An 18,610-nucleotide genomic window follows, 5' to 3' on the forward strand; every position below is an offset into this window, starting at 1 on the left:
GGGGAGCATTTAAGACCGATACCTGTTCCGTAGTTAGGCCCGGAAAGGTCAAATTTAAAAAAAAATGATTGCATCCTCCTCGTCCTGTCTTCACAATCCTGCGATTTATATAAATCAGAATAAAATTTTCTAAAGATTGCATTAATCCTTTTATGATCATGAGTCAAAATACCCGTACTTTTCTTGATAGATGTAATAGTTTGAGGGGCCTTTTTTTCTTTGCAAGAAATGCTAAATATCTACCCGGTTTGTCGCCAAATTCATATAACCTTTGTTTTGCAAATAATATTTCTTTCTTTGCCATTTGGGTAAGCGTGGTGTTTAGACCTGTCCTAAAGGACGTAATCCTTTGTAATTTGATAATATAAGGTCTATCAGTGTATGCTGTTTCAGCTGCTTTTTAGCGAGATTCGAGCAGATGCTGTTGTTCTCCCTTTACTTTTTTCTGTGTCCCTGAGTAGGAGATGATCAAAACTCACGCGTAAGCTTTGATGGTCTCCCACATCATTAATGGGTTGCTAGTCGCACCTAAATTAATTTCTAAAAAAGTTTTAAATTCTTGAGAGAAGTACTTTACAAATTTACTATCTTTCTTCAGGAAGGTGTCCATACGCCAATGCGGAGGGGATGTCCCGTTGTTCCTCGCCTTGATTTCCATATATACAGCAGCGTGGTCGGAAATTGCTATACTACCTATTTTACAGGATGATATGGAATTTACAAAAAAAAACTAGGGGGCAAAAAACATATCAATTCTGGTATGACATTTATGTGGATTGGAGTAAAAAGAAAAATCTCCGCCCTGTGGATGAAGACATCTCCATACATCTACTAATCCTAATTCTTTGTTCAGATCCACCAATTGTCTAGATCTGGGAGATACTCCTGCAGTCCTCTTGGGAATCCTATCTATTTTCGGATCTATCATACAATTAAAGTCTCCCCCTATAATTGTATGACGGGCACCAAGAGCCATCAATTTTGAAAAGGCTTCCTTTATAAATTTAATGGGGTGTGCCGGGGGGCAGTACAAATTTAAAATCCCATATTCCTCTCCATTTATAAGGGCTTTAATCAAAATATATCGTCCAAATTCGTCTTTTATCTGATTGAGGATTTTGAAAGGGAAATTCTTCCGAACTAGAATAACAGCTCCCCTGCTTTTTGAGCTAAAAGAAGAAAAAAAGGCCTGATCAAATCCACCTGTTCTTTATCCAACAGGTGTGTCTCCTGTAGGAGAGCTATATCAACTCTTTCTTTCTTAAGATTTGATAATATTTTCTTCCTTTTGACTGAGGAATTACTCCGCTTGACATTCCAGGTGCACCACTTATCCAACTGATCAACCATAATCATCCGGGCAAATCCGAGACCCCTCGGGAGGGGAAACCCTATCCAGAATATCCCGAACATAGAGCATACAAAATTCACAGAAATAAATGGCTCTCTGATACACTCACAACAATATAATAAAAACTATTTCTAAATAATAAAAAAATTAAAACATATTTAAATGAAGAGTTTCCCCCTTGTTCCCAGGGGGTGTCACTTCCTCTCCAAAGGTCCATCGTATCCTCTCCCAACCAAGCCCCACCCTTGACCCAGGCGCTCCTCAATAGGATGAGGAGAATTCAGATATAACACAAAACTAGAGTTAACAGTGAGTACCCTAGCCACCCCCCCCCCCCCCACCACACCTCACACACACACACAGACCAACACCTGGATATATTTGGTAATGTTAATACCATGTATAAACATATATAACTAAAAAATTACAACCTCAACAAATAATAATTAAATAGAATAATACAAAATAACAAGGGAAAACAACCCCGCTCCTAGAGACAGAGGTAAAATAGAATAAGGTAACTATCTCCCCCCACCAACATTAACTAAACATACATACACACACATACATACCCACATACATACATAGAATAATAAAAAAAAACAACCTGGGGGGGGGGGGGGGAAGAAAAAATCGTTAAATAGAGAACAAGTAAATAAATCCCTCTCCCCACCCCAAGATAATATGAAACAATAATGTAAGAAAAAAGAAAAAAAATGGGGGGATATAAACCAGAGTGGAGGAAAGGCAAACCAACATCTATTATCTCTTACAATGTATCTAAGAGAGTCCAAGAATTCCTTAGACTTTTCTGGCGATCTGAAGTTATACACGGATCCTTCATGGTTAAAGCGTAGCGTCGCTTGGATTTGAAATTTCAGAAGCATTTTGACAAGTTTCAACAAGGGCTAAAAATTAGATTGGGAGAGAATAGGGCCCCTGAAAGGTCAATGATGTTGTCTGTGTAGAATCACTGCTGATGGGTGAGATACTGACCAAACATTTTGCGTTCGGATTTACTCTAGAGAAAGACAAGGAAGCTCGGGAACTTGGGAAAATACATAGTGATGTCTTGAAAATAATTCACATTGGAGAATAGGAGGTGCTGAATGTCTTAAAATGCAAAAAGTTAGATAAACCCTTGGGACATGATCAGATGTATCCCAGCGCCTTGAGAGAAACGAGGGAGGAAATTACAGGGCCCCTTCCAGAGATATTTGTATCACCGACAGCTACTATGGACCAGTGAGACTGATGCAGGGGTGGTAAGTTGTTGGAGGAGATTCTGAGAGAAAAGATCATCGTGCTTTTGGAAAGGTAAGGACAGATTAATGATCGTCAGCATGGCTTTGTGCATGGGAAATCATGTCTCAAACCTGAGTGTGGAGGTAGACAACTGACAAATCAAAGCAGAGAAGTACACGATGTCCACATGAACTTTAGCAAGACCTTTGGCACGGTTCTGCATGGCAGACTGGTTAGTATGTTTAGATCACACATAACCAGGTAGCACTCACCAACTGGATACAAAACAGGATTGACGGTAAGAGACAGAGCGTGTTCATAGAGGGTTGCTGCTCAAACTGCAGGCCTGTGACCAACGGTGTTCCATGGGGTTCTGTGCCGGGTCACTGTTGTGCATCATTTATATAAACAGTTTGAATGATAACACAGGAGTCATGGTTAGCAAGTTTGTGAGTGAAAATGAAATGGGTGATAAAGTGGACAGTGAAGAGGATTATCGAAGAGTGCAATGGGATCAACAGTACTGCTGGACCAGTAAGGTTAGGAATAGCAGGTGGAGAAATACAAGATGTTGTATTGTGGTAAAGCAGACCAGGCTGGACTTGTACAATTAATGTTCGGGCCATGGGTCGTGTTGTCAATCAGTTCAGTGACCCAGGGACACAGGTACACAGTTCTATGAAAGTAGCGTCACAGGTAGACAGGCTGGTGAAGCAGACGTTTGGGACGGTTACCCTTCATTGGGCAGAGCATTGAGAGTAGGAGTTGGGATGTCATGGTGTATCTGTACAGGATATTAGTGAGGCCACCGTATAAACATTGTTGATTATCTGGTAAAAAATCAACTTGTTCATGTATGTCCTTTAGGGAGGGACATCTGACATTCTTACCTGGTCTGGCTCACATGTGACTCCCGTCCCACAGCAATATGGCTGACTCTGAGCTGCCTCTGGGCAATTAGCAGGAGGGCAATGTATGCTCGTCCCTCCGGTGACATCCTCAGGCCATGAATGAATCAATAAAAAATACATATGTCCATCCCTACCTCTGCAAACAGCTCTAGCTGCAGCAATTCTGGTCTTGTAACATTGATCAGGCCTTTGCCCCTCTCTGTAACACTCTCACCACCTCCAGCACCTTCACCTCTCCCTGTTCCGATCATCTGATTAAATGCTGACAATTTTTCCTCTTCCTACTGTACTCCTGCTAGGAGAATCCCTAGCGATCTCTTTAACAAATGTGTCCACGTTTCTAAACATTGGCTTCTTCAGAATTGATCGTTTTTTTTTCATAGATCATAGAACATAGAACAGTACAGCACAGAACAGGCCCTTCAGCCCACATTGTTGTACCGACCACTGATCCTCATGTATGCACCCTTAAATGTCTGTGACCAGATGCATGTCCAGGAGTCTCTTAAATATCCCCAATGACCCTGCCTCCACAACTCCACATCTCTTAATCAAATCTGTTAAGTCCTGGGCCAAGACCATCCGAAGTGGGGAAGGAGCATTGGGAAGGTGTCGAGCTCCTCGAGACTTGCTGTGGGGAAAATGGGAATCCAGGAGAAACAGCACAAGGAGCGCGTGACCACACCAATGCCCCACTCCCCCTTTCCATGGCCACCTTCAGGCCCAAGTGTAACAGAGTCTGTGGAACGCCACATTGGTCTGTACAACCAATTCCAGACTCCTCCCCCACCCCCCAACTGAGAGTGGGAGAAAGTCAGCCTCGTCTGTGACCCACCGCCAAAGAGATGATAAGATACCAAGGAAGAATCCCCTCACAATTATCCCAGTGCCTTTGTTACAAATTCAAACAATTCCCTGCTAATGCAGTGTCTAATAATGTGATATCACTCAGTATTTCTCCATGTGGCATCCCTCGCTGTGTCAGTCTATTTGCTGCCTCTGTCAGCATTTCTCCCTCTTACAGATGGTCTGAGATCCTGAGTCAACAGAATTCTCCACTCCAGAGAGATGCAGCAGCACAGGCAAGGGATGGAGACTGGGATTATCGAGATCTCTGCTGGACTCAGTGCCACTCTGCATGTGTTATCCTCACTACATCAGTCTAATTTCCCATTCTGTCTATTTCTGTCCCATGCAGGTAATCAGGATGTTCCAAACTCCTGTCTCATCCATCGCCTCATTGAATCTGGTTAGTCAGCCAGAGAGAGATGGACAGGGAGATCTGGAGCCTTCAGTAAATCCTGCAGCCCGTAAGATCACTCACAGTAAACAGTACAGGGTGGAGGTAGTAGACTTCTATATTCAGACACAGAAGACAGGACATGGATACAGAGCTGGGCAAGGAACAGCAACATTCTAGGCTTCATTAACACCATCTTGTGAGGGTTCTGCTTTCACCTTTGCTGTACTGGTCCTCAATGCAACAGCAAGGAGGATCGCAGGCATCAATCCTGGCCCATGCTGTGTTAGTGATCTCTGTAATATTCTCCAGTCCCAATAATCCTTCCTCTGTTTGGAATCTCCACACCATTCTCTCTATCTCTGTCTCTGTCAGGTTCTCCAATCCCTAACACCCTAATTCCTAAACTTCTGCAGTAGATACTAAATTCCTTCATGCCTGTAAACCCTGACAGTCCTGTCTATCCCTGTAAGCTCCTCCCACCAATACCACCCTCCATGTCACTGTATTTGTCTTTAACCTCTCAATCGGTCCCTACCTAGGTAATCTTCTCCAGTTCCTACAACACTTCCTTAGCTGTGAAAAAATTGTAATCTGCTTATCCTTCTCCAATTCTTTGATCTTTATCTTGTTAAATTTCACCCTCATTCCCGACACCATACCCCTCGCGACCACAGGAACCTCTTTCAGTTTGTGCAACCCTCCCCATTTGTGTAACTGTCTCCAACCCAGTAATCTGGCATTCTCCATTGCCTTCCTATCTATGCAGCCTCCTGAACCTAGAAACCGCCTTATATCTGTAAACGTCTTCAGTCACGACAAACTTCCATATCTCTGTTAGTATGCACAATAATCTCCGAAATGAAACAGCCCCGTCTGTGCCTCTCAGCCTGCTTACCTCTTCCTTTCTCCATCCCTATTCCCTATCTCCAGAATCTAATCCAGTTCCCTCTATCTCTGTAAATTCCTCCAATCCCCAAACCCCTTTGTCCCGCTGACATTCTTGACCAGATGTAACTCTGTTTAACTGTAACATCCTCGAGTCCCTATAAGCCTCCCTATCTCTGTAACCTCTACGCATCTGTTCAACCTCCCCACTACTGAGGAATGACTCCCTGTATTTGCCATAAGGCAGATGGAATGACAGTGAAGAGATATGATGGAACTATCTGTTAGCTGCTGAATGACCATCGCTGGGAGGTGAATGCTGAAGGTTTGCTGGATAGAGCCATAGAGTCAGAGAGATGTGCAGCATGGAAACCGACCCTTCTATCCAACCCATCAATGCTGAGCAGATATCCCAAACCAGTCTAGTCCCAATCGGCAGACTAGGCAAAAAGCCAACAAGTTGTGAAGGAAGGATGAGGTTAATGCATTAATGAGACAGTCATGTGGATCTGAATATCAAAAGTGGAGCTGAGAATAAACAAGCAGCAGCAACCGTTAGCAGGAGTTCTTTTGTAGGCACCAACCAGTGATGAGAATGTCAATATGGTTACAGTCAGGACACTGAATGTACTTATGGCAAGGGCAGTACAGTAACTGTGTGAGACAGTGGTCTCCATGCCGACTGATACAGCAATGAATATCAGTGCTGTAATGGATAGAATCCTGGATTGTATGTGAGATGGTTTTCTATAACATCGTATCATATTTGTAGATCAAATGCTGTGTACTAATAAATATCCACTAATCCCATTATAAAGGAGTTTTGTGAGCAGAGACCCATTATATTATGCAGGGCATATTGAGTTTGTGCTCAGAATATGACATGTAGGAGGGGAATGAGGCCATTTGGCCAATTGGGTATGCTCTGTCCTTCAATCAGATCATGACTGATCTGATACTGTTCAACTCTACTTTCCTGCCTTTTCCACAAAACCCTTGTTTTCCTGATTCATTAAAATCTGGAGGAGTTTACAGAACAGTTGGAGAGATGGACAGAAATAGCAAATTCAGGTTAATCTGGACAAGTGCGAGCTGATGTCAAATTCAAGAAGAAAGTTAGCATACTGAGGGATATTGATATGCAGAAGAATCTTGGTGCAAGTCAGTAACTGCCAGAAAATGGCAACAGAAGTTTTTCGGATGGGAAGGAAAGCAAATGGAGCACTGGCCTTCATCGGTCACAACGTTGGGTACAGTGGTTTGCATCTGATGCTGTAATTGTATCAAATGTTTGTTTGGTCACATTTGGAGTACTGTGCGCAGTTCTCACCTCCACAAAATAGGAAGGATGTGGAGTCTTTGGACAGGGTACAAAAGTGGTTTATCAGCACGTTACCTGTGTTATGTTTTTAATGGTGTCTTAGGTGTTAAGAGGAAATTAAACAAAGTTGGATTGCTTTGTGAGAGTATCAGAGGCTGACAGGCGACCAGGTACAGGGATATAACATTAGGACAGGGATAGATAATGTGGATAGTTAGAATCTCTTTTCCAATGTGTAAGTTTCAAATATAGAGCGCAGAGATTTAAGGTGAGAAAGAGAAAGTTTAAATGAGATTTGTGAGGCAAGTTTTTTTTTAACAGAGAGTGGAAGTTGCCAAGCAAGGTCATAGAAACAGAAATGTGAGTAAAGTTTTGAAATGGCATTTAGACATGAACGGGCAGATAATGGAGGGTTATGGACCCATGTGCAGGCAGATGGTATGAGTTAGAATAGCATCATGGACAGCATAGACGTGGTAGGCCGAAGGGCCTGTTGCTGTGCTCTACTGTTCTATTTTCTAACTTCCCAGCATCTGCCCGATCAGAGCCCCTCAGAATCTTGGATGGTTCATTCCATTTCTCTCTCATTATCTAAACTTCAATGGGTTCAACCTCAACCTACTCCACCTCTTCTCATTAGAAAATCCCTCCATTCCCAGGATCAGCCGAGTGAACCTTCTCTGACCTGCCTCCAATGCGACAACATCTTTCCTTTGGGCACTCACACTACTCATAATATTCGAGGTGTGGTCTGACTTGTACCTTGCATAGTCTTAGCTTGACCTGCCTATTTTTAGACTCCATTCCCTCTGTAATAAATGCCAGCATTTCATTTGCCTTTTCTATTACCTGCTGAACCTGTGGGCTACCTTTTTCAGATTGATAAACAAGATCTCCCTCAACTCTTTCTGCTGTCAGTCTGAAACCAAATAGTGTTAGCCTGATAGTAAGTCGGGAGCATTTTGACATTGTTAGAAAGGATATGTCAATATGCAATAACTGGCCACTTAGAAACACATTTGATAAAAGAGAATTTGTTTTTGAGCCTGTTGGGTTTAATTTGTTGGTGTGAATATAAATGGCAGGTTTGAAAGGGTGTAGAATGGGTGGAGTGGTATAGGGGATATGGTGTATTTGAATTATCAGAAGCCTTTATGCAAGTTTCAATAAGGGCTGAAGAGTAACTTGGGAGAGAATAAGGCCCCTTAAAGATCAGTAAGGTCACCTATGTGTGGAACCCGAGGAGATGGGTGAGATCTTCGACAAAATCGTTTTGTCAGTATTTACTGTGGCGAAAGACATGGAAGCTCGGGAACTTGGGGAAATAAATAGTGATGTTGTGGAAAGATTCCTCAACAGAGAAGGGAAAGTGCTGGAATCTTGAAAAAAATAAAGGTAGATCAATCCTCAGTAGCTCATTAGGTTTATCCTAGAATATTGTGGGAAGCTAGGGAAGAGGTTGCAGTGTCCCTTCCAGAGATATTTATATTATCAACAAACGCAGTGAGGTGTCGGAAGACTGGAGGGAACATTATGCTGTTCCATCACATAAGGGCTGCAGGGAAAAGCCAGGAAATTACAGCCCAGTGAGCCCAGGGGAAGTTGTTGGAGGAGATTCTGAGAGAAAGGAGCTATGTGTATTTGGAAAGGCAGGGGCTGATTAGAGATAGTCAGCATGGCTTTGTGAGTGGAAAACCGTGTTTCACAAATCGGATTGACTCTTCAAAGAGGTGGCCAAGAGATCGATGAAGGCAGAGCAGTCAACATTGTCCACATGGACAGCGAAGCACTTAACAAGGTTGAAAGGGATGTAGAACATCTAGTCAAGAGGAAGAAGGAAGCTTATTTAAGGTTGAGGAAGCAAGGGTCAGATAGGTTTCTAGAGGGTAACATGGAATAGGACAATGGCCCAGTGGTTAATACTGCTCCCTCATAGCACCCAGCTGTCCATTTCGATTCCAGCCTCAGGTGACTATCTGTGTGGAGTTTGCACGTTCTCCCCGTGTCAGCATTGGTTTCCTCCAGGTGCTCCGGTTTCCTCCACCGCCCAAGGATGTGCATTTCAGGTGACTCAGCCATGCTAAATTGCCCATAGTGTTCACGGATGTGTAGGTTTGGTGCATAAGTCGGGGCAAATGGAGAGTATTAGGTTGGGGGATGGTTCTGGTTGGGGTACATTTTGGAGGGTTGATATGGAGTTGTGGGGCCAAATGGCCCATTTCCACACTGTAGGGATTCTCTGAAGGTACCAGTAACGAAATGAAGAATGGACTTAGGACAGCTAGAAGGGGGCATGAAAAAGCTTTGTTGGGAAGGATTAAGGAAAACCGTAAGGCATTCTCCACTTATGGGAGGAACAAGAGGATGGTCAGAGTGGGGGTAGGGCCGATCAGGGATAGTGGAGGGAACTTGTGCCTGGAGTTACAGGAGATAGGGGAAGTCCTTTATGTATACTGTGCTTTAGTATTCACTACTGATATGGACCTTGTCATTTGTGAGGATAGCGTGAAACAGACTGATATCTGTGAACAGGTTGATGTTAAAATGAGGATGTGCAGAGTATTGTGTAAAACAGAAGGATAGATAAGTCTATTGGACCAGACGGGATGTGCCCAAAGTTACTACACGAAGTGAGGGAAGAGATTGCTGTGCACTTGGCAATGACCTTTGCGCCCTCACTGTCCACTGGAGTTGTACCAGATGGTTGCAGGGCGGCAAGTGTTATTCCCTTGTCCAGTAAAGGGAATGCCGATAACGCTGGGAATTTCAGACCTGTCAGTCTTATGTCTGTGGTATGCAGATTATTGGAGAGGACTCCGAGACAGGATTTATAATTCATTGGAAAATGATAGTTTGATTAGAGATAGTCAACATGGCTTTGTAAGGGGCAGGTCATGCCTTACAAATGTTATTGAGTCCTTTGACGATGTGACAAAACACCTTTATGGCTCATTCAGAAAGTACAGAGACATGGGAAACAGGGAAACCTATCTGTCTGGATACAGAATTCCTGGCCCAAAGAAGATCGAGGGTGATGATGAATGGAAAGCATTCATCCTGGAGCTCAGCGACCAGTGGTTTTCTGCAGGGAGGGGTTACAGGACCTCTGCTGTTTGTGGTTTTATAAATGACTTGGATGTGAGTGGAAGAGTGGGTTAGTAAGTTTGGCAATGCCACGAAGGTTGGTGGAGTGGCTAATGTAGGTTGCAATGGGGCAATGACAGGATGCAGAGCTGGGCTGAGAAGTGGAAGATGTAGTTGAATCTGCAAAAGTATGAAGTCAGTCATTTTGGAAGACTGAATTTGATTGCAGAATGCAGGGTTAAAGGTAGGATCCTTGACAGTGTGGAGGAAAAGAGGGATATTGGGTTCCAAGTCCATAGATCCCTCAAAGTTGCCACACAAGCTAATAGGCTTGTAAAGAAGGAATATATTGTGTGGGATTTCATTAGTTTGGGGATTGAGTTTTAAAGCCGTTAGGTTATGCTGCAGCTGTACAGAGCTCTGGTTAGACCCCACTTGGAATATTGTGTTCAGTTCAGGTTCCCTCATTACAGGATAGATGTGGAAGCTTTAGAGAGGGTAAAGAGGAGATTTACAAGGATGCTTCCTGTACTGGAGAGCATGTCTTATGAAGAAAGCTTGAACAAGCTTAAGCTTTTCTCATTGGAGTGAAGAAGGGTCAGGGTGAACAAGATGACGAGAGGCACAGAGAGAGTGAATAGTGAGAGACATTTTTTACCCTGACACAAAATAGCTATTATAAGGGGGTATAATTTTCAGGTGATTTACGGATGGTGAAGGGGAGATTTCAGATGTAGGTTCGTTACATATAGAGTGGTGGGTGAGTGGAATGCACTGCCAGTGGTGGCAGTAAAATTAGCTGCATTCGGGACATTTAATATACTTCTGGATAGGCACATGGATGATAATAGAATGAAGGGTACGTCGGTTAGTTTGATCATACAGTCGGATAAAAGGTTGGCATGGCATCATGGCCGAAGGGTCTTGTGCTGTACTGTTCTGTGTTCTGTGTCTGTATGTTAAATTGGGTAATAAGCTCATATCAATGTAAAAGGATATGGCATTCAGGAGGAGCTAGTCAACTGGATACAAACTTGGTTTGATGATAGGAGACAGAGGATGATGGGAGTCATTTTGTTTTTCTGACTGGAGGCATGTGACCAGCGGTGTAGTGGGCCTACTGTTGTTTGTCATTTGGATATATGGTTTGGATGGGAATATTGGTTTTGTGATAAGTAAGCTTTTTGGCTGACACTGAAATTAGTGGTAAACTGGACAGTGATGAAGGTTATCTATGAAACAACAGGATGGACAGTACACTGGGATAGTGGACTGAAGAATAGCAGATGGAGTTTAATTACAAAACTGTGCAGTGTGCAATTTTGATGAAACAAACCAGGGTGGGGCGTATATAGTTAATGTTTGGACCCTGGGTAGTGTTGTCAATCAGTGACCCAGGGATGCAGGTACACAATTCCTTGAAAGTGGTGTCACAGGTAGACAGACTGGTGAAGCAGGCGTTTGAGATGTTACATTCATTGGTCAGAGCATTGAGAGGTGACCAATGGTGTCATGGTGTATCTGTACAAGACATTGGTGAGACCACCGTGAAACCATTGTTGATCAGCAGGATGAACTCATCTAGTTCACTTACCTCCTTTAGGGAAGAACATCTGACACTCTAACCTGGTCTGGCCTACACGTGACTCCAGATCCACAACAATTTGGCTGACTCTGAGCTACCATCTGGGCAATTAGCAGTGGGGGGAAAAAGATTGATGGTCCAATCAGTGGCAGTCTCATCCCATGAATGAAAAAATAAAAATACATGTGTCCCTCCCTACCTCTGAAAACCCCTCCAGCTGCAGCAATCCATACTGGCTTTGTAACATCGTTCAGGCCGTGACCATTCTCTGTAACACTCTCACCATCTCCATCACCTTCCATTCTTCCTGTTCCTATCGCTTCAATATGCCCTGACAATATTACCCCTTTCCAATGCCCTCCCCCTGGTAGCAGACCCTTTTAAACTTATTCCTAAAACACTCTCTAATTTCAGGATTTTAAGTACTTTTTTGGTGATCTTCTCAGCCTCATAATCTAGTATGAACCGTTTTGTCCTGAGTAAGGGACCAGTGGGGATTTCTTGTTGAAGTTATGTCTGTTTCAATGGAATGTCCTTTATTTGAATGATTTGCACTGTTCCTTCAAATGTTTTCCACTGTTCATTTACAGACACACGTTTCAGTCTGTTTCGCCTGTTTTTTTTTTTTGGTCAGTTCTCCTCTCAAAATCGTGTAATTGGCTATTTTTATTTCTAGATGTTGCTTGTCCTTTCTGTGATTCACTTTAAAACTTCATATTTCTTTGAACTGCATTTCTCACAATTTCCCAGAGGATCTCTCCAGGTGACATTACTCATTCACTAAGTTTCATCACACAACAGTCGTTCTGAGATAGTTAAATCCCTAGCCAGTTGCACAATGTGTTATTCAAAGAAACACTGAAAAAAAAATTCTCTGAACTCCTCTTCCAATATCGCTCTTGTCAGTGTGAATGTCCCAGATTTTGGGAATATTGAAGCTTCCCAAAATTATCACAATGCTTTTATTAAAAATTCCAGTTGATTCCTATTCATCGCAGTGAAGAGCAATGAAATGCTGTTCAGTGGCTGAAACTGTTCTGCTGCTTGTGTCCTTGGCAAGTAGTAGCCAGAATTTACATTCAGACTGACTCTACTTCATGATCTGATGCCAAATGCTTTCTGTGTAATACCTTTATTATCCATTATTGTTAGCGTTACCCATTTTTCCTGAATTTCCACAAGGTTGTGAAACGTTGAATATTTATGTTCCATCTTTTGTTCTTTCTGGAACCATGTCTCACTGCTGTCTAATTCTCTTTTATCTCTGTGTCACAAATCCATCTACCTTATTGCAGAGACTTTGTCCATTCCAATCAAAACATAATTTACTCTTTCCCACAATTTCCTGTCATAAATGATTCACTGATGTACGGTTTTAACTAAACTTTTTCCCATCCTGTTCCTTTCTGCTTGTCTTCAGGCACATCCCCATGCTGTTCCGATGCTTCCCTTTTCTATTTGGATTTGGAAAACTCCTTTCACCTGAATCCTGTCTCTGCATCCTCTCTGTTAGTTTACAGCCCTGTCCATAAACCTACCGACATGATTGGCCAGGACACTGGTCCCACCATGGTTCCAGTGGGGCCCAGTGCAACGGGATTGATTTTATTAGCTCATAGGATGTTGGTATCTCAGTCTGACCTGCCTTTCTTGCCCAGCCCTAGCTGCCCTTGAGCTGAGTAACTTGCTCGGCCATTTCAGAGGGTCATTGATAGACAAACACTTTGCTGTGGGTATTGTGTGCAGACCACGTGAGGATAGGCAGATGTCCTTCTCGAAATGACAAGTGTTTGTATTTTTGTACATTAGCAATTGTCTCATATTTATTTATGGATTGTTAATTATTATCTTTAAAAGTATTGTTTTCAAATTCCCCCATTTCTGATTGTGGGATTCAAACATGTCCCCTCGAACATTAGCTGAAGTTTTGGATACATGCTCTCGCAATAATACCACTAGGCCATCACTTCGCCTGCTAACTGGTTGCTCCTTCCTGACCAGTTATGCCATCATGAAGCAGAATCCCTTATTTCCACACAATGGATTGATTCTGAGGCCTTCTGATATGATTGTTTGAGCCTGATACCTTCCAGCACTCTGGTGATATCATACAGTATCTCTCTCCATGTGGTATCCCTCACTGTGTGGATCTAATTGCTGCCTCTCTCAATGCCCCTCGCTCTTATAGTTACTCCAGATCCTGAGTCAACAGAATTCTCCACTCCAGAGAGACGCAGCAGCACAGGCCAGGGATGGAGTCTGGGATTTTCCAGATCTCTGTTTTATTCAGGACCATTCTCCATGTGTAATTCTCACTACATCAGTATAAATTCCCATTCTGTGTATTTTTCTGTCTCCTGTAGGTGCTCAGGAAAGTCCTGACTCAATAGATTTCACAGTTGCTGGGTGTCTCGTCCATCACCACATTGAAGATGGTTGGTCAGCCAGAGAGACCAAGGGCAGGGAGATCTGGAGTCTTCAATAAATCCTGCAGTGAGGTAAGATCACTCACAGTGTACAGAGCAGAGAGCAATGCGAGGGCTCCAAGCATCGGCTAACAAGACATGACATAGATACAGTGTTGGAGGGGGAGCAGAGTACAGACAAACCTCAGGCTCAATCACCACCCCTGCTGTAAGTTTTGATGTACCGAGACAGTATCGGGAGTGTCACAGTTATCGATCCAGGCCTGTGCAGTCTTAGTGAGCATTAGTACAACAGAGGGGAAAGCAGACTTCCCAACAGAGGGTGGGAATGCTGCCTGGGATCTCTCTTCCATATTTCCCTCTCCAACACTGTATCTATGGCATGTCGCATGGACCGGTGTCTTCCATAATTTTTAACTCCTATAACAGTTCTTGACCCTGTAACCTTCTCCCTTCCCTATAGTCCCTCCACATATTTGAAATGTACTGAATTCCAGCCTACCATCCCTATCTCTGTAACTTGCTTCAGTGTCTACAGTGTGCCTTATCTCGGTCGTCTCCTTCTCCAATGACAGACTCATGCAGCACGGAAACAGAACCTTTGCTTTGATCCAACTAGTCGATGCTGAACACGGTTCCTGAACGAGTCGCGTTTCCCTGCAATTGGCCCGTATCCCTTCAAACCTTCTCCTCTCCATGTATCCACCCAAATGTCTTTTCCCTGTTGTCATTGTGCTTCTCTCCATCACTTCCCCTGGCAGCTCATTCAATTTGTGCACCATGCTCTCTGTGAAAAATGTTCTCCTCTGATCCCTTTTAAGTCTTCCCTCTCCCACCTCATATTTCTGCCCTCCAGTTATGGACTGCCCTAACCTGGGGTAGAGACCTTCACTATTCACCTTACCTGTACCCCTCATGGTTTATAAACCTTTATAAGATCACCCCTCAGCCACCTACACCTAATGGAAATATGAAGGATAACGATACAAATATCTCTGCCACGTTCCCCACTGCGACTTTGCCACAATGTTCTGGGATACACTTGTTCAGGACCTAGGACTTTCGATACCTTTGTATTCTAAGACCTCCAGCACAACCTCTTCTGTAATGGGGACTTTTTTCAAAACATCACTGTTTCTTTCCTTTTGTTTCCTAGTCTTTGTACACAGTACGATCCAACATGAAATATTCATTTTGGGTCGCACCCATTTCCTGTGGTTCCATGCATGGATGGCCTTATTGATCTTTGAGGGGCTCTATTGTCTCTCTAGTAGTCTTTTTGTACTTGTGTGCTGTAGAATCTCTTTGGATTCTCCTTAACCTTATCTGCCAACTCTATCTCATTCCCCCGTGTTGCTTTCCAGCTTATCCAGCCTCTCTGTTTCTGTAAATCCCTCCAGTATCAGTATCATCTTCGTCAATCTTTGTTTGATTTGCAGTTTCCTGAAATAGGATGATCAGAATTCTACACAGAATTCTACAAGACCCAGCAATGTCTTGTACAGCCGTATCATGCTGTATCAACCCATTTACTCAATGCTCTGACCCATGAGGGCTAGTGTGCCGAATATGCTTTCCCCGCCCTGCCCACCTGTGATGCCACTTCCAAGGAACAATGTAAGTGCACCCCTTGGTCTTTCTCTGCTAGACAACACTGTCCAGAGCCCAACCATTAACTGTGTTAGCCTCTCTGGTTTATCTTAACAACACCCAACACCTGAATTCAACTCCCATCTTTCATTTCTTGACCCACTGGCTCAGTTGATTAAGATCACCTTTGATAACTGTATTCGCTGCCAATTATAACATGTATTTTACTATCCACAAATTTACAAACAATAATTAATATATTCTCGTTTATGTCAATAATGCACATGTGTGGATCCTGCACCGATCCTTATGGCACACCGCTGGTCAGAGGCCCCCAGTCTGCACAACAACCCTCTCCCACTACCCTCTGTTTCTTACTGTCAAGCCCATTTTGTGTCCGTTTGTGTCCGCCTCCAACAACATTCGCACGACTGACATCAAGCTAATTGGTGTTTAGGCCCCTGGCTTTCCCTCACAGCCTATCCTAAATACTGGCACAACTTTAGCCACCCTCCAGACTTCCACCTCACCACCCGTGGCTATCAGTGATAGAAATATCATTGTAAGTTTCTTCCCTAACTTACCCCAATGTCCTAGGATATACATGATTAGTTCCCAGGGAGTTGAATAATTTTAATGTGTTTGAAAACCTTCAGCGTCTCCTGTTCTCCAATGTGGGCTCTTTTGAAAATATCATTGTTTATTTCCCTACTTCCCCAGCGTTTTGTTTCCACAGTAAATTCTGACGTGAATTTCTTGTTTCTGACATCACTCATTTCCTGTGGGTTCACACTCGAATGGCTTCATTGATCTTTAAGGGGTCACATTCTGTCTCGAGTTAATCTTCTGTTGTTAATATACTTGTAGAATCTCTTTAGATTTTCCTGAAACTTATCTGCCAAAGCTCTGTCAGTTCCCCTTTAGGCCCTCATGGTTTCCCTCTTAAGAGTAGTACTACACCCACAATGTTCTTTAAGGGATTGACTTAATCCAGCTGGCTATATAGGACATGTGTCCCCTTTTGTCTTGACCAGAGCCTCAATATCCCCAGTCATCCAGCATTTCCCACGTGACAGCATTGTCCATCACACTAACAGGAATATGCTGACCCAGAAATCTTAATTTATCTCTCTTTTGAAAGAATCCCACTTGCCCGACATCCCTTTAATTTCAAATAGCCTCCATGAATCAACTTTTGGACAGTCTTGCCGAATACCTTCTGGACTGGGGCAAGGCCAGTGTTGATCTTTAACTTGTGGACCAGGCCTGTCCTTTTCCATCGATATTTTCAAACTAATAGAATTGTGGCGACTTTGTTAAAGTGCTGCCCCACAGACACTTCAGCCCCTTTCTCCACCTTGTTTCCGAGGGAAGGTGTTATTTCATTCCGTTCTCCAGTCGGACCACTTACATACTGACTGAGAAAGTTTTCTTGAACACACTGAACAAATCCCTCCCATCCAAGCTGCGAACATTATGGCAGTCTCAGTCTAGGTTTGGAGAGTTAAATCCCCGACCATTACAACCCTATCATTCTTACAGATATCTGAGATTTCCGACGTATTTGCTGCTCAATTTCCCGCTGATGACTGCAGGCCTGCAGTACCTTCATATCAAACTGATCATCCAGCTATATTTCTAAGTTCTGCTATTACAGCTTCACTGGGCGATCCCCAGGAATATCCTCTCTAAGTGCTGAGTGATGTTTTCACTGATCAAAAACACCAATCCCCCTCCTCTCTTGCCTCTCCTTCTATCCTTCCTGTAGCATCTGTCCCGGGAACATTGAGCTGCCTGTCCTGCCCCTCCCTCAGCTGTGTTTCTGTAATTCCTGTGATATCCCTATCCCATGCTCCCATCCATGTCGTGCGTTCATCTGTATAACCTGTTAGGCCCTTTACATTAAAGTAAATGCAGCTTAATTGATGTGTTTTCCCTCATTGCCTACTGTGCTCTTGCCGGGCTTGTTGATTGAAATGATTCTCTTGAAATTCTGTCCCAGCCTCAACCTTCAGACTGCAGCCTGAGACCACCCCCTCACTGTGGACAACATCCTCACCTTTCATGTCATCGACAAACCTACTAATGATTCCTTCTGCGTTCACATCCAAGTGACTAATGCCCCTAAGGAACAGCAATGGTTCCTGCACAGATCCCTGTGATACACCCGCTGGGCAAAGGCTTTCAATCACAAAACCAACCCACACAACAATTTTGGATCCAATTTGCCAACTTGCCTTGGATCCCATGGGCTCTTCCCATTTGGATGAGGCTTCCACGTGGAACCTTGTCAAAGGCCTTAATGAATTCCATGGAACCCACATCATCTGCACTGCCCTCATCGATATCTTCAATCGTAATTTCAAAGAAATTTCAGCTGATTTCATCAAACATTATCTTTCTCTTCCAAATCCGTGCTGAGTATCACTAATCGATCCCTGCCTTTCCAGTTATTGATTCAACCTGTCCCTTAGCATTGTTCGCAATTACCCTCTCACTGCTGTCAGACTACCTGCTCTGAATTTCCTGGCCTTTCTCTGCTACCCTTCTTGAATAAAGGAACCACATTAGTGATCCTCCAGTCATTCAGCACTTCACCCGTGGCCAGCAAAGTATTAAATATATCCACCAGGGCCCTAGCAATCTCCTCCATTTCCTCCCATAAGAGTCTGTGATACATTTCATTGGGTACTGGGGATTTCTCCACCTTTACGCCTGTGAAAATATTTAATACCTCCTCCTTATTGATCTTAACATATTCTGGAACCTCACCATCCTGACTGAAATCCCTGGCTGCAATGTTTTTGTCCTGTGTAAATAGAGATTGGTAGTATTCATTGAATACCTCACCTGCGTCCTCTGGCTCCATGCATAGATTATCCCTTTGTTTTCTCACAGGCCTCCCTCTTTCGCTGGGAATCCTCTTACTCTCACGATTCTGATAAAATACCTGTGGCTTTTCCGCAATC

This window comes from Chiloscyllium plagiosum, unplaced genomic scaffold, assembly GCF_037043375.1.
Source record: "Chiloscyllium plagiosum isolate Xiang-an unplaced genomic scaffold, Cpla_swu_hap1 HiC_scaffold_45, whole genome shotgun sequence".
Classification (NCBI taxonomy): domain Eukaryota; kingdom Metazoa; phylum Chordata; class Chondrichthyes; order Orectolobiformes; family Hemiscylliidae; genus Chiloscyllium; species Chiloscyllium plagiosum.